The sequence below is a fragment of the Gossypium hirsutum genome, chromosome A06, assembly GCF_007990345.1.
Source record: "Gossypium hirsutum isolate 1008001.06 chromosome A06, Gossypium_hirsutum_v2.1, whole genome shotgun sequence".
NCBI classification, from domain to species: Eukaryota; Viridiplantae; Streptophyta; class Magnoliopsida; order Malvales; family Malvaceae; genus Gossypium; species Gossypium hirsutum.
Window position 1 is genome coordinate 96,810,502 of NC_053429.1, and position 27,889 is coordinate 96,838,390.

Genomic DNA, 27,889 nt, shown 5'->3' on the forward strand with positions numbered 1-27,889 from the left:
TAACAACCCTTATGTACATACACAATAGACTAACTTAGCCGAAGGCCGGTAGCTCGTTTATCAACTGAGCGAACATTTATTTGTAAGGGCTCGATTAAATTCAACACATACGTAACATATCCCCATATTGGGATGTTTTTCGAGTATTCGCTGGAATTTTACAGCAAGCTCATTCATTACCAAATCACGTACCTTCGGGATTTAACCGGATATAGCTCCTCGTTCAAATGCCTTCGGGACATAGCCCGGTTTTAGTAACTCACACAATGCCTTCGGGACATAACCCAGATTTAACAACTCGCACGAATGCCTTCGGGACTTAACCCGGATTTAGTATCTCGCACAAAGGCCTTCGGGGCTTAACCCGGAATTTGTATCTCGCACAAATGCCTTCGGATCTTAGTCCGGATATATTCACTTAGCACAAAGCCTTTGGGACTTAGCCCGGACAGCATTCAATTAATCATGCACATCAAACAATAATTCATGGCACATTCATATTTCATTTTCATTTGCGAAACTCAAACACAAGGCACATATCGTCCTTGCACATTCGGCTCAATAGCCACACATAGAGCATGATTTAATCACATCGTAATTTAAGCTCTCTTACTCAAGAACTTACCTCGGGTGTTGTCGAACGATTCCGCTAGCTATTCAACCACTTTTTCCTTCCCTTTATCGGATTTATTTCCCCTTTGCTCTTGAGCTTAATTAAACAAATAAATTGATTTCATCATTTAGGCATCAAAAAGATGAACACAAGGCACTTAGCCCATATTTATACATTAGACATTAAAGTCTCATACATGCAAAAATCACGCATCAACACAACATATTAGCTAATTTCTTTCCCCTTGGCCGAATATGCATGTCTATTTTTGGGGTCGATTTCAACACTTAATACACACATATACACACTAGTAAAGCATCCTCCCCTTTTCATCAATTTAACACATGCATTGCTTATTAACATGCAAAGTTACATTCGGCCTTAGCACACATCTTGCTAGCCGATTCTTCTCCATTTAGCAACCAATGCACATATGTGCTCACACAAAAATGCTAAAAAGGAGGTTCAAGAATCATCAAGCCATCATCACATGCATCATTAACAAGCTTCATATTTTGCATGCAATGGCATTAACACAACCTCCACCTAGGCCGAATCTTAACTCATCCTCATGCCTCATCACCACAACATCAAACACCAACCAAGAATGATGCATCCATGGTCAAGTGCCAATTCCATCACATAGCAAGATTTAGACCATGGGCTAGGTAGAACTCAAGCTAACAACTAAAACATGCATGCATCTCATGGAACATCATCAAACATACCTTAGCCTAGCTACATGCATGGCCGAATCTCTTCACCTTTCTTCTTCTTTCCTCCTTAAAATTTTTGGCCAAGGATGAACCAAAGGATGAGAAAATTTTTTCTTTGTTTTTCTTTCTAATTTAGGCTAAATGAAGGTGAGAAAAGGATGAACAAAGATCTTCTCCCCTCTTTTCTTTAGCTCACGGCAATGGGGGGGGAAAAGAATCAACTACACACTTTTTTTTGTGTATTCATCATACTTCTTTTCATTATTTAATTTCCATGCCTATTATTTTGTTTTTTTCCACCCATGATGCACCAACAAAACATGTCTATGACATGTCTTGGCCATCAAACTTGGTCTACCATGCTTGTCATGGCCGGCCACTACTAGTAGGGGGAATTTGACATGCAAGTCCCCCCTTTGTCCACATGCACTAATAGGTCCTCACACATTGACCTATCACATTTTAGAATTTTCTCACATAAGTCCTATTGACTAAATTCACATGAAATCAACCAAATTGAAGCTTGAAATTTTCACACATTCATAATTACATATTCTAGACAATAAGTATCACATTCAAACATTTCGGTGACTCGGTTTAGCGGTCCCGAAACCACTTCCCGACTAGGGTCAACTTTGGGCTGTCACATATTGCTTCAGGTGAAGGCATTCGAGTCGATCCAAGTAAGGTTTCTACTATCGTCAAATGGAAACCACCTAAGAATGTAACCGAGGTTAGGAGCTTTTTGGGCTTAGCTGGTTACTATCGGAGTTTGTGAAAGGATTTTCTATGATAGCGAATTCGATGACGAAGTTACTACAGAAAGACGTTAAGTTTGAATGGACAGAGAAGTGTCAGTAAAGTTTTGAGAAGTTAAAGACACTGTTAACTGAAGCTCTTGTTTTAGTATTGCCTGAGTCGGGAAAGAAATTTGTAGTCTACACTGATGCGTTCTTAAATGGACTGGGTTGTGCACTTATGCAAGATGGAAAGGTAATAGCCTATGCTTCACGACAGTTGAAGTCGCATGAGAAGAACTATCCTACACATGACTTAGAACTTGCCGCCATCATTTTTGCTTTGAAAATTTGGAGGCATTATTTATATAGTGAGACTTGTCGCATATTCACTGACCACAAAACTTTGAAGTATTTGATGACTTAAAAAGAATTAAATTTGAGGCAGCGGAGGTGGCTAGAGTTAATCAAAGATTACGAACTGATCATTGACTATCACCCGGGAAAGACGAATGTGGTTGCTGACGCGTTAAGCAGAAAATCCTTGTTTGCATTAAGGGCCATGGATGCTCATTTGGCATTGCTTGTTGATAGTTCAGTCTTCTCTGAGCTAGAGGCTAGACCGGCATTCCTTCAAGAAATCTATGATGCTCAAACTAATGATGATGACTTACAAGCTAAAAGAACTCAACGTGAGTCTGGTGTTGAGTCAGATTTTTGAATTAGTCCTGATGGATGTTTGATGTTCAGAGATAGGGTTTGTGTACCCAAAAACAATAAAATTATTCAGAAAATTTTGCAAAAAGCACATAACAACTATTTTTCTATTCACCCAGGAAGTACTAAGATGTACAATGATTTAAAGAAGATGTATTAGTGGAACGGCATGAAAAAAGATGTTTCTAAATTTGTATCGAAATGCCTTGTATGTCAGCAAGTTAAAGTTGAACATCAAGTGCCTTCGGGTTTACTACAACTTGTGATGGTCCTCGAATGGAAGTGGGATAGAGTTACTATGGATTTCGTGATAGGATTGCCATTGACTTCGAAGAAGAAAGATGCAGTATGGGTTGTAGTGGATAAGTTGACGAAGTCAGCTCATTTCATTTCGGTAAGGGCAGATTACTCATTCGATAGATTGGCCGACTTGTACATTTTTGTGATTGTAACATTATATGGGATACCACTGTCGATTATTTCAGACAGAGACCCGAGGTTCACTTCAAGATTCTAGAAGAAGTTACAAGAAACCTTGGTTACGAAGTTGAGTTTTAGCACAGCTTTTCACCCTCAGACTGATGGCCAGTCTGAGCGGATGAATCAGACTGTCGAGGATATGTTGCGTTGTTGTATCCTCGAATTTTAGGGTAGTTGGGAAAAATACTTGCTGTTGGTAGAATTTTCCTATAACAATAGTTTTCAAACAAGTTTGAAGATGGCACCTTATGAAGCCTTATATGGCAGGAAGTTCCAAACTCCATTGTACTGGACGGAACTTAAAGAAAATCAGATTCACGGAGTTGATTTGATTAAAGAAACTGAAGAGAAAGTTAAAGTGATACGAGACTATTTAAAAGCAGCATCGGATAGGTAAAAGTCATATTGTAATCTGAAAAGAAAGGAAATTGAGTTTCAAGTTGGAGATAGAGTATTCTTGAAAGTGTTTCCATGGAAAAAGGTTTTGAGATTCAGCCGGAAAGGCAAATTGAGTTCGCGATTTATCGGACTGTATGAGATCATTGAAAAGGTTCGACCATTAGCCTATCGCTTGGCATTGCCACCTAAACTGGAAAGGATTCACAATGTGTTCCATGTATCTATGTTAAGGCGATATCGATCAGACCCCTCTCATGTGATTTCGCCGACTGAGATTAAAATTCAACCGTACATGACTTATGGAGAGGAATCGGTTAAGATATTGGCTCGTGAAGTTAAACAATTGAGAAATAAAGGTGTGGCTCTAGTAAGAGTTTTATGGCATCGACATGGTGTGGAAGAGACTACATGGGAGCCGGAAGAAACCATGAGAAGCCAATATCCGAACCTGTTTACTAGTAAGACTTTTGAGGACGAAAGTTCCTAAGGGGGGAAGAAATATAACATCCCAAAATAGGGCCTAGTTAGAATAGTAGTTTCGAGACCACAAATTCAACATCAAAATATTTATTTTATGATTGTTATGAGGCCTAGAATATGAGTATATGCATCTGTTAAAGTTTCATGAAGAAATGCTTTGAGTAAGGTGTTCAATTGGAAATTAGGTACTAAATTGAATAAATTGAAAACCTTGAATTCTAGAAGAAATTTGTATGAAATTGCTTTGAGTTATGAATTATAAGCTCTTGGAAAGTAAGTTTCCCAATTTTTAAACTTTTGGACAAAAATGGGCTTGCATGGATGAAATTTTAAAGAAAGGGCATAACAACATTTTGGTCATTTGGCTTTTTAATGAAATAAAATGGGAAAAATCGAGCCAAAATCAACCATTCTTCTGCTCCATGCTGCTGAAATTCTCTTGTCACCATAGCTAGGGTTTTCAAGCTTTCCAAGCTCAATAGTAAGTGCTCCCAAGCCCCGTTTTTAATGTTCTTTGTATTTTTGAAATCCCAGTAGCTTGCTCTCTCCATTTCTACCCATATTTCATGCTAAGGTTCATGTTTAAAAATTTACCTATGCATGAGTCACTTGTATTTTGATGGATTATGGAGAAACATGAAAGATGAATATGTGTTAAACATCTTTTCCTAGGTGATTTTCATGAAAAACCCTTGTAGGGAGCATTTTGCAAAAGTTCAAAAATGTGCAATAGAGGTGTGAAAATAATGGAAAATGAGGGCTACCATGAGAAGGAAAAGTGTTCGGCTAGGCTTGGGTAAGGTAGAAATTGCATGGGTTTCATTATACGAGCTTAAGGACTAAATCGTAAAAATATCAAAGGTTAGGGGCGAAATGATCATTTGGACCAGGGGTGAGAATTAGACTTGTGATGTACAATGTGGGGGTATTAATGATATAATTTTGTTGTTATAGACCCCGAGTAACAAATTTTGGAGGTCGATCGAGGTAAACGCAAGGTTTCAGAATAACAGAAACACAACTCCGAAACAAATACAGGTAAGTCCGGATAACTTAATGTAAACCCTTAATATGCATAATTGTATGATTTATGAATGCATGATGATTGCATTTATTATTGGCATGAAATATCATAGAAATGCGTATTCGATGATAACATGTGAAAAATGTCTTGGTTGAGGTTGACAAAGGGAATTCGATGTCAACCCGTAATTACATGTGATTTGAGATCCTGCATGTGTTGTAGTAAGGATTTATCCCGGACGGGTAATCCGTTGATCTCAATTATGAAAAGGATCTAGTCCGAATGGATGTTCCTTGAATGATCGAGCCTCCCGAAGAATATGTGTGCATTATGGATTTAGCCCAGATGGGTAATCTGATTAGGGTCTGAATTTAGCCTGGACTGGTAATTCAGATCCGAGTATGTCTATAAGGGATTTAGACTGGACTGGTAATCCCGACATCACCTTATGAGTTAATGATATGTGAAATTTAACCTGGATTAGTAATTCTACCATAAGATGTGAGGTTCGCAGGAGTGCATATATGTGAAATGATCATTCGTAAGAATTGATGGATAATGGGTATTCCATTGAGATTTCCTAGAAACTCAACGGGATTAATAAGATGCATGTCAATAAGATGATGAATGATGAACTCATCTACATAAATTACATGATGCTTTGTTATGTGACTAACTCATTGATTGAGTGCATATAATAGGGAATCATTTCATAATTGATGATTTCATGATTTGAATATGGACGTATGATAATTACTCGGTAAGTTTACTTTCTGGTTATTCGAGCTTATTAAGCATGTAAATGCTTACCCCTCTCTTTTTTCCTATCTCACAGAGCTCGAGGACTCATAAGGACTGGAAGACGATTGGAGAGTCGACACACTATCAACTAGTCAAGCTTTGGTATAAAGACATTTTTTTTGTTCAATGGCATGTATAAGATTTTTGAGTATTTTGTTATGTGTTATTTGATTTGCCAAATGAAGGCATGTAAAAATATGTTTATCTTTTTGTATATGACCATGAAAATTGTCTTAATTGAAGTAGGCTATGACCTACGAATTTTTGTATGGTTTTATTTACAAGTGATGGGTTGTTACTATTTGGCAATGAGTTACATGAACGAGCCAATTTTAGACTAATTAAAGTGGCATGGAATCCCATAAACATTAAATGGGAAATAACCTTTCATGTATGAAACCAATGATATGAGGTTTCCATACAGCTAGTTTTATCAAGATTATTTACAAGTGCATAATCATGTTTTTCTTCGAACTTGGTAACCACTAGGTATAAGGAGTAGAAAGGGGTGACTTAAGGCTTGGAAAATTGCCTATTAGGGTCCACATGGTCAGACACACAGGCGTGTGTCTAGGCCATGTGTGACACACGGTTCCTTCCCATTGGCGTGGGCTATGGCCGTGTGTCCCCTGCACTTAAAACTTTAAATAAAAAATGCACACGAGTAGGCTACACGGGTGTGTGTCCTTGCCGTGTCTAAAAGACAGTGTTGTCCACGGGCAGGCAGCCCGGGCGTATGCCACGGGCGTGTTGATAAGTCAGTGTTGCACACGGCCGAAGGACATGGGCGTGTCCCAAGTCACACGGGCGTGTGAGTCCACGCGGCCCATCTACACGGGCGTGTAGCACTTTAAGATAAGGAAAATTTTTCTGAGAAGCCCAAGGTTTACTGAACGTGCCCGAATTTGTCCCGCACTGCCTCTAGGTACGTTATAGGCCTCGAAAGCCTATATAAGAGACGAGATATTCATGGTTAAAAGGTTTTAAATTTGAGAAAAAATTTATGACCCAAATAGTGTGTTATAAGTGTAAAGCCTGGTAATGCCTCAAACCCTATCCTGGCATCGGATACGGGTGAGGGGCGTTACAAGCCTTGTCGATCACACACCTGTGTTTGATCACACGTGGCCGCTCATGTGGCATCGACAATCACCTATTTTGGTTTTTTGCTGAATTCTATTTTTGGGGTTGTGTTTACACACCTGAATTCGTTAAAAGTTAACCCGCACTCCTAGTACACCAAAACCCAAAATCAACTGAAACCGCGCCCTCAATTCCTTGATGAAGCACCAACCAACCCTTGATCTCCACCAAAATGTCGACAGGGTAGAGTGCAATTTGGAACGCAAGCAAGAGAAAATAAAAAAGGGGATCCGAAAACTATCAATATTCAGCCAAGGAGAAGAGCCAAAATTAGGCACGGTCGGTTTGAGGGGAAGGGAAGCTAGTCTCAAAAATTGAGAACAGAAAGAGGGAACGAAATTTCCAAAAACAATGGTAGCAAGTGGGGATAAAAAACAATTAAAACAAAACCAAAAATGAGCAAAACAGATGGAGAGGAAATAGTCATAGCAAAAATCGAATGACACAAACGACACAGAAGAACTTGGAATCATCGACAAAAAAATCAAATGAGAGAAGAAAAACCAAGGAGGAAATTCGGCAGCATCAAGGTGGTTTTAAGGAAAGCAAACGGCAACAAAATTGAAAACAAGAGGAAAAAAACTCCACCAGCCACCAAAATTTTGAAACAAAGAGAGAGGGAGCCGAATTCAACATCCTCCAAATCAGGATAACTTCCCACATCCCATAATTTCCTCCTAAAATCACTCCAGCCTTCCCACTACTCAAACTTTTAATGAAACAAAAACTCTAGCAATCTATCTCTGTAAAAATTTAATCCCTTCACGCATGCAAGGATTCGAACTTCAGACTTCAGATAAAATAACACGCCACTCATCCCCTAGGCTAGCAGACACATTCTAACATATTTCACCAACATTTATTTATAACCCTATTAATTAAAGATAGGGATTCCTTCAATTAAAAACAAAATTTTGCCCAAGCTAAGGCTTGAACTTGGGACCTCACACACACACCTAGAACACATAACCACTGAAGCAGACAATTATTTGTAACAACAACATACGAAAATAATTATAAAAAATTTTGGGACATTACAACTCTACTCCCCCAAAAAAAATTCGGCCTGAAAATTTTACCTAATCAAAACAAATAAAGATATTGCTGGCGCATTGCATCCTCGGGCTCCCACGTGGCCTCCTCAGAACTATGATTACGCCAAAGAACTTTAACTAGTGGGATGGATTTCCTTCTTAGAACTTTTACATCGCAGTCTAATATCTGGACTAGCTTCTCTTCAATGGTCAGATCTGGCCTAACCTCGATCTCCTCAATAGGCACAATATGCATGGGATCAGAGCGGTAGTGCCTCAACATAGGGATTGGAACACGTCGTGAATCCGGTCCAGCTCTGGAGGTAACTCCATCTAGTAAGCAACTGGTCCTACTCGTTTCAGTATGCTATACGGCCTAATAAACCTGGGGCTCAACGTGCCCTTACGACCAAACCTTAATACCTTCTTCTATGGGGAAACCTTGAGAAAAATGAAGTCCCCCATATAATACTCTATCTCTCGATGTTTCAGATTTGCAAATGACTTTTGTTTGTCTGATGCCGCTTTCAGTCGGTCTCGAATCAATTTAACTTTATCTTTGGTATCAGAGACTAGATTAGGGCCCAAAACATGTTGCTCACCCAACTCAGTCCAACATGAAGGTGTGTGACACCTACGACTATATAATGCCTCGTAAGGTGCCATCTGAATGCTAAACTGATAGTTGTTGTTATAAGCAAACTCTACGAGCGGTACGTAATCCTTCCAACTACCTCAGAAATCAATCACGCAACTCCTCAACATGTCTTCTAGTATCTGAATTACCCTCTCAGATTGACCATCAGTCTGAGGATGGAACGTAGTACTAAAGTCCAACCTTGTACCCAGAGCTTCATGTAGCTTCTTCTAGAATCGAGACGTAAAACGAGGATTCCTGATACGTGATATTCATGACAGGTTTTAAATATTTATAATGAATAGTTCTTGAAACTAACTATTATCACGATGAAGGCAAATGTACCTATCGAACAGTTGTATAGCTTTAGCAAGACTGGATTATCGAACCCAAAGGAACTAAAAGTATTAGTATTAACTTTCTTTTTATTATCTAGCCAAAGAATAATGGGGTTTATTTTAACTAACTAATTAACTAAACTAAGAATTCACAGAAAATAGAATAAGGGAATTACTTTTGGAAAAATGATTGAATTAAGACAATACCTAAGGAAAAATCCACCTAGACTTCGCTTGTTATTTGACTCTAAATCGAACGATTTATTCATATGACTTGATCCGTAGAAATCCATAAGTTATATTATTATCCCTCTCGAGACTAACAACGTCTAACCCTAGGTTGAATAATTGAAATCTCTTTCTAATTAACTCCCTAGGGTTGCATTAACTCGATCTATGGATCCCCTTATTAGGTTTCACCCTAATCTGGCAAAATCTTGTCACCCTATCTCTAGGCGCGCAATCAACTCCTCTTAATTATGAAAAATGTACTCTTAGACAGGGTCTATTCCTCCTCTGAATAAGAGCTTAACTTGAATCAATATCCTACAATATCAAAACAAGAATTAAGAACAAGTCAAATATTTATCATACAATTCAGATAATAATAACAATATCTGTCTTAGGTTTCATTCCCCTTAGGTATTTTAGGGGTTTTAGTTCATAACTAAAAAGGTAAACATCTTAGAAGAATAATGAATACAAAACATAAAGAAAAACCCAAAACTCCTAAAGGGAAATTGAGGGGAGATCTTCAGTCTTGATGATGAATCTGGCTTCTGAGATGGATCAATCGGCCTTCCTTGAGTAGTTCCCTGCTTCCTTCCCTCCGTGTCCTCTTTTTTCTCCTCCTTAGGATGTATTTATAGGCTTTAGAATGCCTAAGAACCCTCAAAATTGGCCTTTTCCAAATTGGACTCAACTTGAGCTCGACAAGGACACGCTCGTGTGACACGCCTGTGTGTGATTACTTCAGGTTGTGGTCTAGCTTGTTAAAGAGGCACGGGTGTGTGGTCCACTCGTGTGAGTTGTGCTTTGATTTTGCCAAATTCACACGACCGTGTGGTCTGCCCGTGTAAAGAGGTCCAGGCCATGTTGATTTCGTACGTTGGCCCATTTTCTCTGTTTTTGGCCCGCTTCTCGTTCCTTTCACTTTTCTATGCTCACCTAAGTATAAAACATGAAATTAAGGCATTAGTAGCATTGAATTCACCAATTTTAAGGAAAAATAATCCATAAAACGTGCCAAGCATGGGATAAAAATATGTATAAATTATGGTTTATCAATTCCGATAAGATATTATCGAAACCAGTACCTCATGCAGTCTCACTATCTCAGACACATATAGTTTAGCCAGCTTTTGTAGAGAGTAATTAGTATAAACTGGTATGAAATGGACAGACTTGGTCAATCGATCCGCGATGACCCAAACTGAATCCTTCTTAGTAGGCATTAGGGGCAACCCACTGACGAAGTCCATAGTTACTCTCTCCCACTTCCAAAGCGAAATCTTAACTAGCTATAGTAAACCTGAAGGTAATTGATGCTTAGCCTGAACCTACTGGCATGTCAGACATTTACTCAAAAAATCGGTAACCTCAAGCTTAAGACCTAGCCACCAGTATATCCCATAAAGGTCTTGGTACATCTTATTTTGGCCAAGATGCATAACATAAAGGCTACTATACGCCTCTCGCAGTATAGGTTACCTCAACTCGGTATCATTCTGTACACAGACTCTCCCACAGAAATAGAATACCCCTTCGCTATTTAGTCCAAAATCTGATGTGTTACCACTCTCAATCTGTCAGAATCGAAGACTTAGTGACTCACCCTCCAACTGTTTACCCTTAATCTACTTAATCCACATCGATTTAACCTGAAGTTCGGCCAACAGACTACCATCATCAAATAAACTAAGACGAGCAAACATCGCCCTCAGATCAATCATAGCCCTAGGGCTCAATGTGTAGGCCACCACATTGGCCTTACCAGAGTGGTATTCAATCGAACAGTCATAGTCCTTAAGCAGCTCAATCCATCTACGCTGCCTAAGATTTAGCTTCTTTTGAGTGAGGAAGTAATTGAGGCTCTTATGATCAGTGTAAATGATACGCTTCTCACCATATAAGTAATGCCTCCAGATTTTTAGTGCGAATACCACTGCTGCCAACTCCAAGTCATGCATCGGATAATTCACCTCATGAGTCTTAAGCTGTCGAGATACATACGCTACTACCTTACCCTCTTGCATCAACACACATCCCAAATCGATATGTGATGCACCACTGTACACAGTAAACTCTTTTCCAAACTCTAGCTGTATCAGAACAGGGGCCTCAGTCAGTACTTTCTTGAGCTTTTCAAAGCTCCCTTACTGCGTATCAGTCTAGTTAAATGACACACCCTTACATAGTAGCTTAGTTAATGGTGCTACGATTACAGAATACCCCTCTACAAATCATCGATAATACCCTGCCATTCCTAGAAAACTGCGGATCTCAGATACAGTCTTAGGCTACTTCCTATTCAAGACAATCTCAATCTTACTAGGATCGACTCTAATCCCCTTAACAGAAGCTACGAGGCCCAGAAATGTTACTTTTCATAATTAGAACTCACATTTACTGAACTTGGTGTAAAGTTGTTTCTCCCTCAAAGTCTGTAGAACCACTCAGAGATGTTCATCATTTTCATCCACAGTCCTCGAATTGTAACACCCCTTACCCATACCCGAGACCGAAATAAAGTACGAGGCATTACCGGACACATACTCAGAGGCATTACTGGACACATACTCAGACATTTCAAAAAATAAAGGTTATAAAATTTCATTTTAATTTAATACCGATTAAACAACATCATAGTGTCCCTATTATAGACCTACAAGGTCCAAAACATATTAAAATCGATCCGGGACTACACTGAGAACTATTGAAAATTTTAGTAAAATTCCTAGGGTTATGCCTTACACGCCTGTGTGCTTAGGGACATGTCCGTGTCCCTCACCGATGTTGGATTATTTGAATTTATTTTTCATTTCGAATCTACAGGGGTTTTCACACGGCAAAGCACATGCCCGTGTCCCTCACGCGGCCTAGACACGGCCCCTGTCATTACTCGTGTCCAAAAACCCGACATTCTGTTTATGACATCATCATTCATTTTGAGGCACACGGGCAAGACACACGCTTGTGTGCTTAGGCTGTGTCCACCACACGACTGGGAGACATGGCCGTGTCTCTGCCCGTGTGTTTACTACCATGCAAACTGACCTAAAATTTTAGGTGCAGGGGACACACGGCCAGGCAGCACGCCCATGGGGGCTGACCGTGTGTCACACATAGCCTAGACACATGCCTGTGTGTCTACCCGTGTTGACCTTTTTAGGGCTATTTTCCAAGCCTTTGGTCACCCTCTGTCATCCATACACACTTATAGACTTCAATGGTATTTAACATGGCCTAATTATACTCTTAAACAACCTTGGTATAATTCATTACATGTTAACCTCATCTCATCGATTTAGTACAAGCTAAATTATCCTTTTCGTATTAGGGATTAACATAGCACATTTTACATTTTACCCTTAGGCCATATTATAACCATATACCATTATATGCTATGTCCACTCTCAAATTATTAGGTCCCATTTTAATCACCCATCCATGGTAAACCTCATCATTATATCCCATGAAGCATTTAAACATAAGCATCCATCATTAGTAGGTTATCAACCTACATCAATATGAGCCATATCTCATGGCCATATACAAAAAAATAAGTATACCATTTAAGCCTTTACATTGGCTAGCCAAATGACATATATAACAAAATAACGAAAGGCCCTATACATTCCATTAAACAAAATAAAAGTATCTATATACCAAAGAGGGACAAGTTGATAGTGTGTTAATTCTCTAACAGACTTCCAATCTTCACAAGTCTACGAGCTCTATAAGACAGGAAAAAGAGAAGAGGGTAAGCATTTATATGCTTAGTAAGTCCGGATAACTGGAAAGTAAGCTTGCCGATTAATTAGCATACAACTATATTTAGGCAATAATTCCAACAAGCATGAAATAGCTTCTCTATCACATGCACTCAATCATCAAGTTAGTCTTATAACAATACATCATGTCATTAATCTTAGATGAGCTCATCAACTCAATATTTTCCATTATATATTTCTCATGTTAATCTCATTAAATTTCTCGAAAATCTTGATGGATAGCCCAATTACCGTCAAGTCATACAAGTGATCATTTCAAGTATGGACTCCCGCGAACCTTACATATTACAGCGGGATTGCCAGTCCAGGCTAAATCCCCCGTAGTAACAACTCATAGAGCATTGTCGGGATTACCAGTGCAGGCTAAATCTCTTTCAACGACAATTTCTCTTATAAACTTGGATCTAAATTGCCAGTCTAGGTTAAATTCAGCCCTCAATCAGATTACCCGTCTGGGCTAAATCCTTAATGCACCCATATTCTTTGGGAGGCTCGATCACTCAAGGAATACCCGTCTGGGCTAGATCCTTTCCATTTTGAGATCATTGGATTACCCATCTGGGCTAAATCCTTTTCTGCAACACATGCAGGATCTCATGTCATGTAAGCCATAATTTATCCATCGGATTTTCCTTTCTATTTCAACTGGGACATTTATCGTCTTTCATTTACACTAGCACATTTCATGGATTATCATGCAATGAATATCTAAATTTTCATACATTCAAGAACATGCATATTTAAGAATATTAAGAGTTTACTTCGGGTTATACGAACTTACCTGGTAGTCGTTTTGTATTTGTGTCTCGGTTATTCTGAAACCTTTCGTTTTCCATGGTCGACCTCCGAAATTGGTTTCTCGGGGTCTATATTAGTAAAAAAAAATTATTAATGCCTCCCATTATTTATTTTCAGCTTAAGGCTCACCCCCGGGCAAAATGACCGATTTTCCCTTAACCTTTCACACTTTTACAATTTAGTCTCAAGGCTCGTATAATGAAATGCATGAAATTTATAAGTTACCCAAGCCTAGCCAAATATTTTTCTTGCCTATAGCAGCCCACATGTTCTTTCATTTCACATTTTTCATCCCATTTTCACAACTTTTACAAAATGGTCCCTTAAGCCATTTCTATGAAAATATACTTAATAAAAGTTGTTTACTATCCTTTAAATTATCATATTCCTCTATAAATCATCAAAACACAAACATCTCATGCATGGGTAAATTTTTGAACATGAACCCTAGCTTGAAATATGGGTAGAAATAGAGTGAGCATGTTACGAGGATATTAAAAATATGAAGAACGTTAAAAACGACACTAGGGAGCACTTACTATTGAGCTTGAAAATGTTGAAAGCCCTAGCTATGGACCCTTTAATTTTTGGCATCCATGGAGAAGAAATGACTGAATTTTGCTTCCTTTTTGCCCTTTTATTAATTTTATTACCAAATAACCAAAATGCCCTTCCTAACTAAACTTTCAAATTTTTTCTATGCATGCCCATTTTTGTCCAAAAACTTAGAAATTGGAAAAATTAGTTTTTAAGGACCTCTAATTAACATTCCAAAATAATTTCATACAAATTGCTTCCAGAACCCAAGTTTTATAATTTATTCAATTTGGTCCTTAATTTCCAATTGGACACCTTACACATGGAATTTCTTCATGAAACTTTAACACATGCTTATTTTCATATCCTAGATCTCATAATGACCATGAAATAATTATTTTAACGTCAGATTTGTGGTCCCAAAACCACTATTTTGACAAGGCCATATTTCGAGATGTTACACGAATACACCAGTATGTCGTCAATAAAAACCACTACGAACCGATCCAGATAGGGTTGGAACACTAGGTTCATCAGATCCATAAAAGCTACTGGTGCATTCGTCAGTCCAAATGGCATCACTAAGAACTCGTAATGACCATAGCGAGTCCTAAAAGTTATTTTATGCACATCGGCCTCCTTAACCCTCAACTGGTGATACCTTGATTTAAGGTCAATCTTGGAGAAAATTGAGGCTCCTCGGAACTGATCAAATAAATTGTCTATCCTCGGTAGGGGGTATTTATTCTTAATTGTCAATTTATTCAATTGTCAGTAGTCAATGTACATACGCACGGATCCATTATTCTTTTTCACGAACAGCACTAGAGCTCTCTATAGAGACACACTAGGGTGGATGAACCCATGATTTAGTAACTCTTGGATTTGAGCGTTAAGCTCCCCAAGCTCTTTTGGTGCCATTCTATAGAGAGCGATAGACATAGGCTGTACCAGGAAGGAGCTCAATCCCAAAATCTACCACACGATTTGGAGGTAACCCAGGTAGCTCTTCAAGAAACACATCCGGAAAGTCCTTAACCGTCCTAATATCCTTAACTGAAGAATCCCCAGAATCTGAAACACTGATGTAGGCCAAATACACCTCACATCCCTTACGAACAAACTTTTCGGCTCTCAACACAAAAATCACATTCGACAAGTAGTTCCCACGTTCCCCAATTTCAACTACCTCGTTGTCCTCCAGAGTTCTCGGTACAACCTGTTTAGTGGAAAAATCCAAGCTCACTCGGTGTTTAACCAGCTAGTCTATTCCTAGTATTAAATCAAACTCTCCAAAAGAAAGTTCCATCAAATCCGACAGGAAGATAGGCCCTTGAACCTCCAAAGGAACATCTCTAAACAGTTTATTTACCCTTAGCAACTACCCCAATGGACTCAGTACAGTAACCTCACTCGTAGTGCTCTCAACCAAGATGCCCAAAGTCTTAGACACAGCACAAACTATACAGGAGGGAGTAGATCCTATATCTATCAGTGCAATATAAGGTACATCATAGATAAAGAATGTACCCGTGATGACGCTTGGGGCATCTCCATCCTCTCAGCGACATGCAACATAAACTAGAGCCAGCTGTCTCGCCTCAGTATGCTCAACACCTCTGCCCGGTGCTCTCTCACCACGAACCAAACCATTACCACCTCTGGCCTGACCAAGGCCTCTCAGTGGCTACTGAACTACCCTCAGTGGTGGTGCAGTACCGCTACCCAGAGCTTGCATTTGATCGGGTCTCTGTGGACACTGTCTAATACGATACTCCAATGAACCGCACCTTAAACATGCCCCAGTCCTTTCCAGCACTCGCCCAAATAGCGTCTACCACAATCAGTACATGGTTGTTGTCCAGTCATAACAACAGGGCCCCTAACTCTAATTGGCCCATGAACTCTGGCCTTTTTCTTAGGCCTCTATATGGAACTCGAGGGCTCTAAATCCCTCTTGTTCCTACCTCTCTCTTTCTCACGGTTCTGGTGCTTATCGCGCTTAACCTCTTCGGTAATCTTCACCTTGTCAACCAGTGCAGCAAAGTCTTGATCCCTCTATGGAGTTATTAGAACCTGTAAACTATCCTTGAGGCCATCCTTGAAGTGAACACATCACTCGTACTCAGTTGCCACCATCCTTCGCGCATAGCGGCTTAGTCGCAAGAACTCGACCTCATATTCGGCCACTGATCTATCCCCCTGAGTCAGATTCTGAAACTCTCTCCTCCGGGCATCCACATAATTGGCACCTACATACTGTCCCTGGAAAGCAGTCTTAAAAAACTCCCAAGACAGTCAATCTGGCTGGGTGCCCTCTTTAATCGTAAGCCAATACTGGGAAGCCTCATCTCTCAGCAGGGTTACTGCACCCTTTAGTTTCTGCTCAGGAGTGAAGTCCAGATCGTCCATAATCCTCTCTATGGCCTCAATCTAAATCTTGGCTACAATAGGGGTGACCCCAGCGACACCCCTAAATATCTCAGCTCAATTAGACCAAAGTCGTTCCGTAATCGAACCTCGACCCTCAGTACCAGTATTGGGCCTAGCGAACCTCTCCAGAATCCGTAACTTAGCTTGTGACAGTATGTCGTCCCCAGCCGCATGATCATGAAACCCAGTCTCAATCACAGATGAAGCCGGCGTCTCACTAGTTTCAAAATTGGGTATGTGGCCAGATGACGAGGACCCAGCTCGAGCCCCCTACGACCCCTACCTCGGCCTCTTTTACCCCGTCCACGAGTACCACGTATGCTCATTGCCTAATCGTGTTTATCTGAAGTAATAGTTTTATGCAGATCAATTTACAGTTCCAGTAGTTATTAACAAAGTTTTATGCAAAATAGTAACATTAATTCAATATTCATATTCGTAAAGTGCAGTGTCTATCAGTTTTACTACAGTCTTAGTGTACACTACTAAAGTGTTTACAGTACAGTTTACTACCTACAATAGTCTGAATATTTACTACCTATAACAGTTTCAGTTTGAAACACATAACAATTTCAGTTTGAAACACATAACAATTTCAGAGAACTTATTGGAACGACACTGAAGACTCGGTATGCCAGACATTCAGTAAAACATTTCAAAAAGCATTTCAAATCATTTGATAGCAATTCTTTAGAAATTCAAGTTTTAAAAACCCAAATCCACAGTCGAGTTTTGAAACTTGACTCTGATACCACTAAATGTAACAACCCAAACCCGGTCTAAATTGTAACATCCCAATTTTGAGCTTAGTCGGAATAGTGGTTTCGGGACCAAAAATTCAACAAGAAAAATTTCATTTTTATTATATTTTTATGGTCTACGATTTCACGGAATGATTTCATGAAAATTTCGTTCGAAAATTGCGACGGTTGGACACTCAATTTAGTAATAAGGACTAAATTGTAAAAAGTGCAAAAGTTGAGTTTTATATTTTAGAGGTGTTTAATTTTCATGAAATTTTAAATGGGAGGTCCTTAAATGATAATTAAACCATTGTATAACTTTTTGGACAAAAATGGCCTTGGTTGGGTAAAATTTGAAAGAATAGTAAAAAGGGCATTCTGGTCATTTAGGGGTAAAATGAATTAAAAGACAAATTTTAAACCCCAAATGTGTCCCTTTCTTCTTGCTACAGCAGAATGTACCAAGGGCAGCCATGGTTAGGGTTTGGCCAAGCTTCCAAGCTTAATAGTAAGTGATTCCGAGCTCCGTTTTTAATGTTCTATGTATTTTTGAAATCCCGGTAACATGATTTGCTCATTTCTACAATTATTTTGAGTTAGGATTTATGTTTAAAAATTTACTCATGAATGATGTGCATGTATTTTGATATTTAATGGTAGAATATGAAGCTTGAAATTGTGTTAAACAACTTTTGCTAAACGATTTTACGTGAAAATGAGTAAAACGACATAATCGATAAAAATATCTAATGTTCATAAGTACATGTTAGAGTGAGAATTTGATGTTTCCATACAAGGGAAAAATGATCAGCATGTCATAAAACATAAGAAAATAGGAAGAATTTTAATTTCCGAACCTTGGGGAAAAAGTGCAAATATGCAAAAGTTTAGGGGTCAAAATGAAAATTTATAAAGATATAATTTTTAGACCCATATGAATAGTGTGACTAATTAGTAGGCTAAATGTGATATTATAGATCAAGGAAATTGAGATTTCGGCTAAAAGTGCAAATATGCCGTGTGAATTACACGGCCTGGCCCAATATTCCCTCAATCTCATATAGTTCTCTCGTATGGGGCCCACACGCCTATATGGCCCATACGGCGCAGTTGGATCGGCCTATAAATCACACATGACCAGCCTTATCGATCACACGCCCGTGTTTGATCATATGGCCTCCCACACTGGCGGCCACACTCCCGTGTGGCGTCGACAATCACCTGTTTCGGCTTTTTACCAAATTCTATTTTTGGGTTTTTGTTTACACACTTGAATTTATTAGAACTTAACCCGCACTCCTGGTACACCAAAACCCAAAATCAATCGAAACGCACCCTCAATTCCTTGATGAAGCACCAACCAACCCTTGATCTCCACCAAACTATCGACAAGTAGAGTGCAATTTGGAAACCCAAGTAAGAGCAGATCAAAAAGGGGGATCTGAAAACTATCAATATTCAGCCAAGGAGAAGAGCCAAAGTTATGCATAGCCGGCTTGAGGGGAAGGGAAGCTAGCGTCAAAAATTGCAAATAGAAAGATAAAGAATTCATGAAAACAACGGCAACAAGTGGGGGGAAATTAAAACAAAACTAAAAAAGAGCAGAATAGATGGAGAGGAAACAGTCACAGCAAAAATTGAATGATACAAACTGTACCAAAGAACTTGGAATTGTTGACCAAAAAATCAAATGAGAGAAGAAAGACCAAGGAGGAAATTTTGCAGCAATATGGAGGTTTTAGGGGAAGTAAACGACATCAAAATTGAAAAATAAGAGAGAAAAAAAAACTCTATCAGCCAACGAAATTTTGAAACAAAGAGAGAGGGAGCCGAATTCAACATCCCTTAAATCAGGATAACTTCCCACATCCCATAATTTCCTCCTAAAATCACTCCAACCTTCCCAATACTCAGACTTTTAATGAAACACAAACTCTAGCCATCCATCTCTGCAAAAATTTAATCCGTTTGCGCATGCAAGGATTCAAACTTCAGACCTCTAGTAACAATAACACGCCACTCATCCTCTAGACCAGTAGGCCCATTCTAACATACTTCACCAACATTTATTTATAAGCCTATTAATTAAAGATAGGGATTCCTTCAATTAAAAACAAAATTTTTCCTAAGCTAAGGCTTGCACTTGGGACCTCTCACACACATCCAGAATACATAACCATTGAGGCAGATAATTATTTGTAATAACAACATATGAAAATAATTATAAAGAATTGTAGGGTGTTGCAGCATACATACTGACTTGCATCACATGGCCGAGGACACGCCCGTGTACTAGGCCATGTGAAAACTTGAAAGTATACTGACTTCGGTCACACAACCAACTACACGCCAGTGTGTCTAGCCCGTGTGTCCTTCGAAATGGCCACACACGCCCATGTGCTAGGCCCTGTGCCATTTAAGGGGTATACTAACTTATACCAAACGACTAGTCACATGCTTGTGTGTGAGACCGTGTGAGGCATACTTACTTCAATTCAATTTCAACACAAGGGGACACATGGCCGTGTAATCTAACCATGTGTCGCACACATGTAACATCTCAAATTAGGGCCTAGTCGTGGTTTCTAGACCACAAATCCGATGTAAAATGTAACACCCTGAATTTGGGCATAGAAGTATTAGGTCTTGAGAATGGGAACAATTAGGAGGCTGCACATAAATGCTTAATTGTGCAAGAAAGTGACACGAGTGTGCATGTTTGTTTCAGTGGTTAAGTGCTCTGGGGAGTGTCTGAGAAGTCTTGAGTTCAAGCCTGGGCATGTGCAAAAATTTTGTTTTTAAGGAATAAACCTTATCTCTAGTCAGTAGGCTTTTAAATAAAAATGGGTGAAGCATGACATAAATAGCCTGCTGGTCTAAGGGGTAAGTGGCATGTTACCTATGCCAGAGGGCTGAGGTTTGAATCTTGGTGAAGGTAGTGGAGTGTTTAACTTTGCTGCTCTTGCCGTGTGAGTAGTTGAGGTTGATCGAAACTCTACTGAGTTGAGTGGAGTTTGAATTGGTGATTAAGGAGATATTGATAGAGGGATTTTAGGAAAAAATTGTGGGGGATTTGTGATTAGAGAAGAATTGGTGCTGACTGGGGAATTGTAATACCGAATTTGTAGGAGGAAATAGTGGGATATGGGAGGTTATCACGTTTTGGGGAGAAAGAGAAAGGATTTGATTTTAGTGGGAGAGTTATGCTGATTTGGGGGATAGTATGAGGGAGTGAGATGTGTTTGAGTTGGACTTGAATTCCACATTCTCAAAATTTCGGCATCCTTTTCCCAGTTTTCCAAAATTCTGACAGCAAAACCCCTTTGTTCCCTTGTAGCAAAAATCTCTTTTGGCAATTCGGCTTTAGTTGGTTTTCTTTTCTTTTTCTCTGAAAATTTTGATGACTATGTGCTTCTCTGCTATTTATTCCTTTCTTCCTTTCTACTTTATTGCTTTTGTTTTTCTCAAGCTCTCTTTTACTACAAAAGTGTAATTAGTATTTGGCTCGGTCCTCTAGTCGAACCTTAACTGGTAGTTCTCAATTTTGTTTTGGATTCTCGTTTCCCACAATCCTCTGTCGACTGTTCATTGTTGTTGGTACCGATTATTGCTTTTGATTTATCAATTTTATCCCTTTTTCTTTTACCCTTATTGTGCTGGATTCTTTTTTCTGCTCTCTCCCTCTCCTTTGTTTCTCTTGATTCTCTTCTCCCTTCATCTTCTGTGTTAGCCGTATACTCCATCTCAGGGGTGTGGTTGTGCTAGCCTTTGCCCTTTTGAATCGTGTGCTTTCGGGTTTAGTTGGGGTGTGAGCCAATTGTTGTTTCTCCTATTCTAAGTTTGGCGCATTCGGTAAGTGTTATGTAGTTGGTGTAAACTTTTGGTTGATCAATAAATGGATTAGGTTATTAGGTCTCAGTTGTATTGCAGGATATCTCTAAAGGGGTTTGTAGACAATCGCTTGTAACAGATTATGTGTGAGATCTTCAGTCGATTGACCAAGGTAGGTGATTAGAATCTCTTTGATAAGTGTTATAGAAAGGGATTGTTAAATCATGTTGTTAAAGGACTAATGGTGTATTGTGTTGAATTTAGGGTTGGAACGCTTGTGGTCTATTCGCACACTTCCGCATCAAAGTGTTTAAAAACACTGTCCTACTCGTAAATCGACAAAAACCGAAATAAGTGATTGTCAACGCATCACGAGCGTGCGCTCGCTCGTGTGGTAAAATGAATGCCTAAACATGGGCATAAGATCGCTAAGGCCGACCATGAGTGATTTCAGGGCCTGAGCCTATTTTGGGGCCAAGTGGGCCAAAATGGGCTGTGTGGAGGGCATGTAGGCCCCACATGGGTAAACCACACGAATGTCTGAAAAATATTGGGCCAGGCTGTGTAATCCATACAGCTAAGGCCATTTCTGGGCTATGTGGGCCACACGGGCGTGTGGGCCCACATGGGCCCATTTTCACTGACTGATTGTTAAGGTTGTACGGGTCGCCCGAGGCGACTGTGGACCTTCTGTTGGGTCGGTAAGCATAACTGGACCCTTAATCGATAAAATGATTATTTTGCCCTTATGAGGTAAAATGACTGTTTTGCCCTTATGAGGTAAAATAACTATTTTGCCCTTATAGGGTAAAATGTCTGTTTTGCCCTTATGAAGTAAAATGACTATTTTGCCCTTATAAGGTAAAATGATTGTTTTGCCCTTATGAGGTAAAATGACTCTTTTTCCCTTATGGGGTAAAATGACTCTTTTTCCCTTATGAGGTAAAATGACTCTTTTGCCCTTATGAGGTAAAATGACTGTTTTGCCCTTATGAGGTAAAATGACTGTTTTGCCCTATGTGGTAAAACAACTGTTTTGCCCTTTTATGGTAAGATGACTGTTTTACCCCTATGTGATGTATGTTTATACTTTAGCATGCTATTGTAACTATATTGAATACATGTATAATATTATGACATGTTGCATGATGCATTGCATGAGGAGGAAGTATACTGTACTGGCAGCTATACTATAAATCACTGATGGCTCTAAGCCTACTATACTGGCAGCTTTGTTGCAAATACTGTTTAGTGCCGCAACCGGTGCTACATGGAGTGTAGGGATGGTTGGGTTGATTTTATCTGCACATGGAGTGTCAGGTTGGACGGAGATGGAGTGTAGAGGCTGGATAGGTAGGACTTGCATATTGTTTATTGTTACTGCACTTTTACTGTTACCGCACTATTTACTGTTACTACAATGGGCCAAGGCCCAAACACACGACTATTTTTGTATTGAGTTAGGCTAAAGCCCAAATTGATATTGCCACTATGACTAAAAAAGGCTTAGGCCCAGACTGTGTTTGTTTTCTGACTGTTTGCTTATATGGGATTACACACTGAGTTTTCATAAACTCACCAATCTGTTTAATTGTATAGGTAATCCCCAGCCTTAGGCGGATCGGTGCTGCGAGGGACTCAATGGAGGCCACACAACTGTACTTGCTTTCTTATTTGATTTTTAATTTATAAGTAATTTAATTTAGGAATTGATATATGTAAGAAGGCCTCTATGGATTTTAACTTAAATTTGGGTTTTTTTATTTTCTTGGGTTTATAACTATTAGCTGTAGGAAAAGACGCGTGTTTTCAAAAAGATAAATGTTTTTTCCCAAAACAACATGTTTACGCGACATATTTTAAAAGCATCCGCAAAAAATAATGTTTTAAAAAGTAATAAAATTTTTAATATGATTAGCATTTTGCTAAATGACTTGAGTTTTAAATTAAACGAACCTCTATAAGAACACATAAAGAGGATAAGTTGAGAATGGGTTTTTAGAATAGCGTTCTTTAATAAAAACACTTCAATGTGACATCACCAGATTCGACCATAACGTCCAAGCCATGTTTCGGGTGTTACATAAAAGTAATTTTTTATGATTATTTTAAGGTTTAGAGCATGAAAGCATGTAAGTGTGAAAGTTTCATGAAGAAATTCTAGGTGTAGGGTGTCCAATCCAAATCAAACAAATTGCGAAACTTGCATTCTAGAAGCTTTTAGTATGAAATTGCTTTAGATTATTAATTAGAAGGTCCTAATTAGCAATTTTCCCAAATTCTAAGTTTTTGGACAAAAATGGGCATGGATGGAAAAATTTGAAAGTTTTGTAAGGAAAGGCATTTTGTTCATTTGGTAAATAAAAGAATAAAAAGGGAAAATAAGTCAAAATTGGTGTCCATCTTCCTCCCCTATTGCTAAAAATTGCAAGAAGCCATAGCTAGGGTTTGTTCTTCTTTTCCAAGATCAATAGTAAGTGTTCCCCTAGCCTTTTTTAATGTTTTTTTACATTTTTGAGATCCTCGTAACATGCTCTATCCATTTCTACCCATATTTCAAGCTAGGGTTCATGTTGGAAATTTGAACCATGCATGAGATGTTTGTTCTTTGATGATTTATGGAAGAATATGACGGTGAGATGATAGATAAACATATTTTACTAGGTGATTTTTTCATGAAAACACCTAAAAGGGACCTATTTGTAAAAGGTATAAAATTTCTGGTAGAAATGTGAAATAGAGGAAAATGTGGACTGGTATGAACTTAGAATAAATTTGGTTAGGCTTGGGTAACCAAGAAAATACATGCATTTCATTTTTCAAGTGTTAGGACTAAATTGTAAAAATGTGAAAGGTTGGGGGTAAAATGGTCATTGTGCCCTAGAGTGTATTTTCGGGGCTAAAATGAATAATGCGATAGATTAATAATTTATTTTGCTTATATAGACCCTGAGAGACCAATTTCAGAAGTAGACTGAGGAAAATAAAAAGTTTCGGAATAATCGAAATTCGAATCCGGAATATCTTCCAGGAAAGTTCATGTAACTCAAAGTATACTTTTAAAATACATAAAAATGTATATTCTTTAATGTAATATAATATTTGATACTCAATGTATAATAATTCATGGAACATGATTGTATTGATCAAAGAGGATTTAAATATCTTGGTTGAATGAAAATGGTATCTGATGGAATTCTTGAAAATGAATTGACGGTGCAAAGGATCTAGCCCGGACGGGTGTTCCTAATGTGACCTAGTCTCTCGAAAAATATGTGATAAAAATGGATTTAGCCCAAACAGATAATCCGAACTAGGGTCCGAATTTAGCCTGGACTGGTGATTCATATCTGAGCTCATTAGAGTACTTGGTGTTGTAGGGGATTTAGCTTAGACTGGTAATCCCAACAATACTCTATGAGTTTATACTACAGGGGATTTAGCCTGGACTGGTAATCCCGCTGTAAGAACTGATGTTTGATTGTGTAGTAAATATTGGACTAGGCTAGGTAAATCTCATATCAGTGGCTAGATTTGGGCTAAAAGGGCCACACGAGCGTGTAGGCCCATTTGGGCCAAGAATGGGCTTTAGGCCCATTCGTATTGTTATCCCTGTATAGAATACTTTAGTTTACCAAATTACCAAAATACCCCTGATTTGTGAAATTACTGAAATACCCTCGACTTGTAAAATTACCAAAATACCCTTGGTTTACAAAATTACCAAAATACCCCTGGTTTGTAAAATTACCAAAATGCCCCTGTAGGGTAGAATTACTGAAATACCCCTATAGGGTAGAGTTACTGAAATACCCCTGTAGAGTAGAATTACTGAAATACCCCTGTAGGGTAGAATTACCGAAATACCCTTGTAGGGTAGAAATACCGAAATACCTCTGTAGGGTAGAATTACCGTGATAACCTTGTGGGGTAAAATTACCATTTTGCCCCTAGGGTGTTAAATGACTGTTTTGCCTTTGTGGGCAAGTGACTGACTTGGACTGTGTGGTTGACGGATTCGATTATGAATATGATGCATGAGATATTGTTATACATGATATGCACATGATATGTTATGATATGCACATGATATGCTATGATATACTCATTATATGCATGGGTTGGGTTTTATAGAAATGGAGGAAGTGCAAAAAGGGCTTTGCCCCAGTTATTAAAAGAGGCTAGTTCTCCAGTTATATGATAAAGCAGCTATGCTGCCGGTGGAGAGTTTGGTTGGGTGGGTCGAGTTATTCCCCACATGGAGAGCTTGGTTGGTACGGGTGGAGAGTAGCGGATGGTGGGTTGAGTAGTCTCCCCAAATGGGCTTGCATACATCCATTGGTATTACATGTGATATTGAAATAGGCCTATGGGCCATACCGTTTACAGTAAAGGCTTTGGCCCAGTATATGTCGAGACTGAATAGGGCTTTGGCCCAGTTTGTACTGATACCGTGTTATTCACTGTTTGTTTGTTATTGGGATTACACACTGAGTTTTCGTAAACTCACCCCGTTTATTAACCTTTCAGGTAATTTCCAGCCTTAGACGGATCGGAGCTGTGAGGGGCTTGGAGATGGCCACACTACTGTTTCTGTTTCTTTTAATTGCAATTAGATTTTGTTTTGGGTTTTTTTATGTAATAAGGTCGTTGGTGGGTTTTAAGTTTTAATTTGGATTGTGATTTCTTATACTAAACTGCTAGTCTAGGAAAACTCGAGATTTCAAAATGACATGATTTTTCTAAGGAATACGAGCTTCCAACAAAAAAGTTTTCAAAATGCTTCCGCAATTTTAAATGAGGTAATATACCAAAGGAAAACAAATTGGTAGATGTTTTGATGGGAACTGTAATTTAATAATAAATTTAGATTCAGTAATGGATTTTCACCGGAAAGATCAAATTTGAAAAATGGTTTGATGTGACGCATCAGATTCAGCCATAACGTCTAGGCTGGGTTTGGGGTGTTACAAAGGCGATAGTGATGGAGCAAAAGATGAGTCAAATTCGGAAAGGTATGCAAATAAATAAATGGGGGATCTTGACTTTACTTTATTTTTGTTCTTAGACTATTTTTAGGATTAAGTTTAATTAGGAATCTTTTATTTTTTATTTTTTTACATAATAAAACATTAGAGGAAAATCACTAATAAAATGTGAGCAAGTCACAAAGTATAAAATGTGGCAATAGATATATACATGTCTTGGATTAGATTTAGAAAGAGCTTGGTACTTAAGCAGTCAAATTGACTCACCTCCTCTTTTCTAAAGTCCTACCTGGTGTATAGTATCTGTTCACTTTAAACAATGAGGACATTGTTCATTTTAAGTTGGCAGGACCGAAAATTTGAATTATTTCCACTCAGAATAAAATTTTTCTTTTAATTATGATTAGGATATATTTTGTTCAAAAATTTAAATTTTGTTAAGTATGTTCAATTTCAGTATGAATAAAGTTCAATTATTTCAATAAATTATTATGTTAGCTTAATAATGACATGAATGTATTTTTAATAAAGCATGCAAATTCGTACCATAAAATTTTTAGTTCTTTAAGAAAGTTAGGTATGCATGAAAGTTTAAGTCTTTATAATTGACTTAGAAGTTTCTTGAGGCGAAATCCTAGGGAGCATGGAATGTTGGAAATGATTTAGGCAACTATTGTTTGGACCGTCTGAGCCTTTCAAGCCCACCATGGTAAAATTTTATCCTTTGAAACCCAACTTTGAGACTATATGGCCTAATTTTATTTTGACCCTTGCAATAATTAAGCCATTACTTTTCACTTAATGATCTTAAAATTGTCCCAAACGCTAGACTTTGAAATATTCAAGTGTACTTCGAACATAAGTTTGGGGGAGTTGAAAAGAAGTATCAATTGCTCGAGAATTGTAGTACACAAAGTAAGTGCTCGTGTTAAAAAAAACGAAAAGAAAAGAGAGCACATGTATTTGAAAGAGATGTACAAAAGAGCATATGAAACTCAAGTTGGTGTATTGAAGGTAGAAATTCTGAAGGTTCGATTGACACTGAGTCTAGGGTTTTTAAACCAAAATTTATTCATCTTTCACCTACCCCTAGCTTAGCCACGTTACAACCTTGATAAAGACCTATTGATTCAAAGTCCTAATGCTACCTACATTAGTAGAGAGAAATTGCTACGATCAACATATGAAGACATAAGTTAAGCTTTGTGATTGCAGCTTAGTCTTGAATAAAGGAGTAAAAATCAAATTGGTAAGGCTTAACATGTCTTTGTTAGAAAAGCTTTTAGTCTAAATTTTGCTATTATAATAAGTTGTTGAATTTCTTTTGAACGATATGTATACTTAAGTAGCATAACTATTAGATTTCTTGTCTTTCAGCATAAGTATTTTAAATTCATAATTTTGGGGAAAATGTTGTTCTGAAGGAA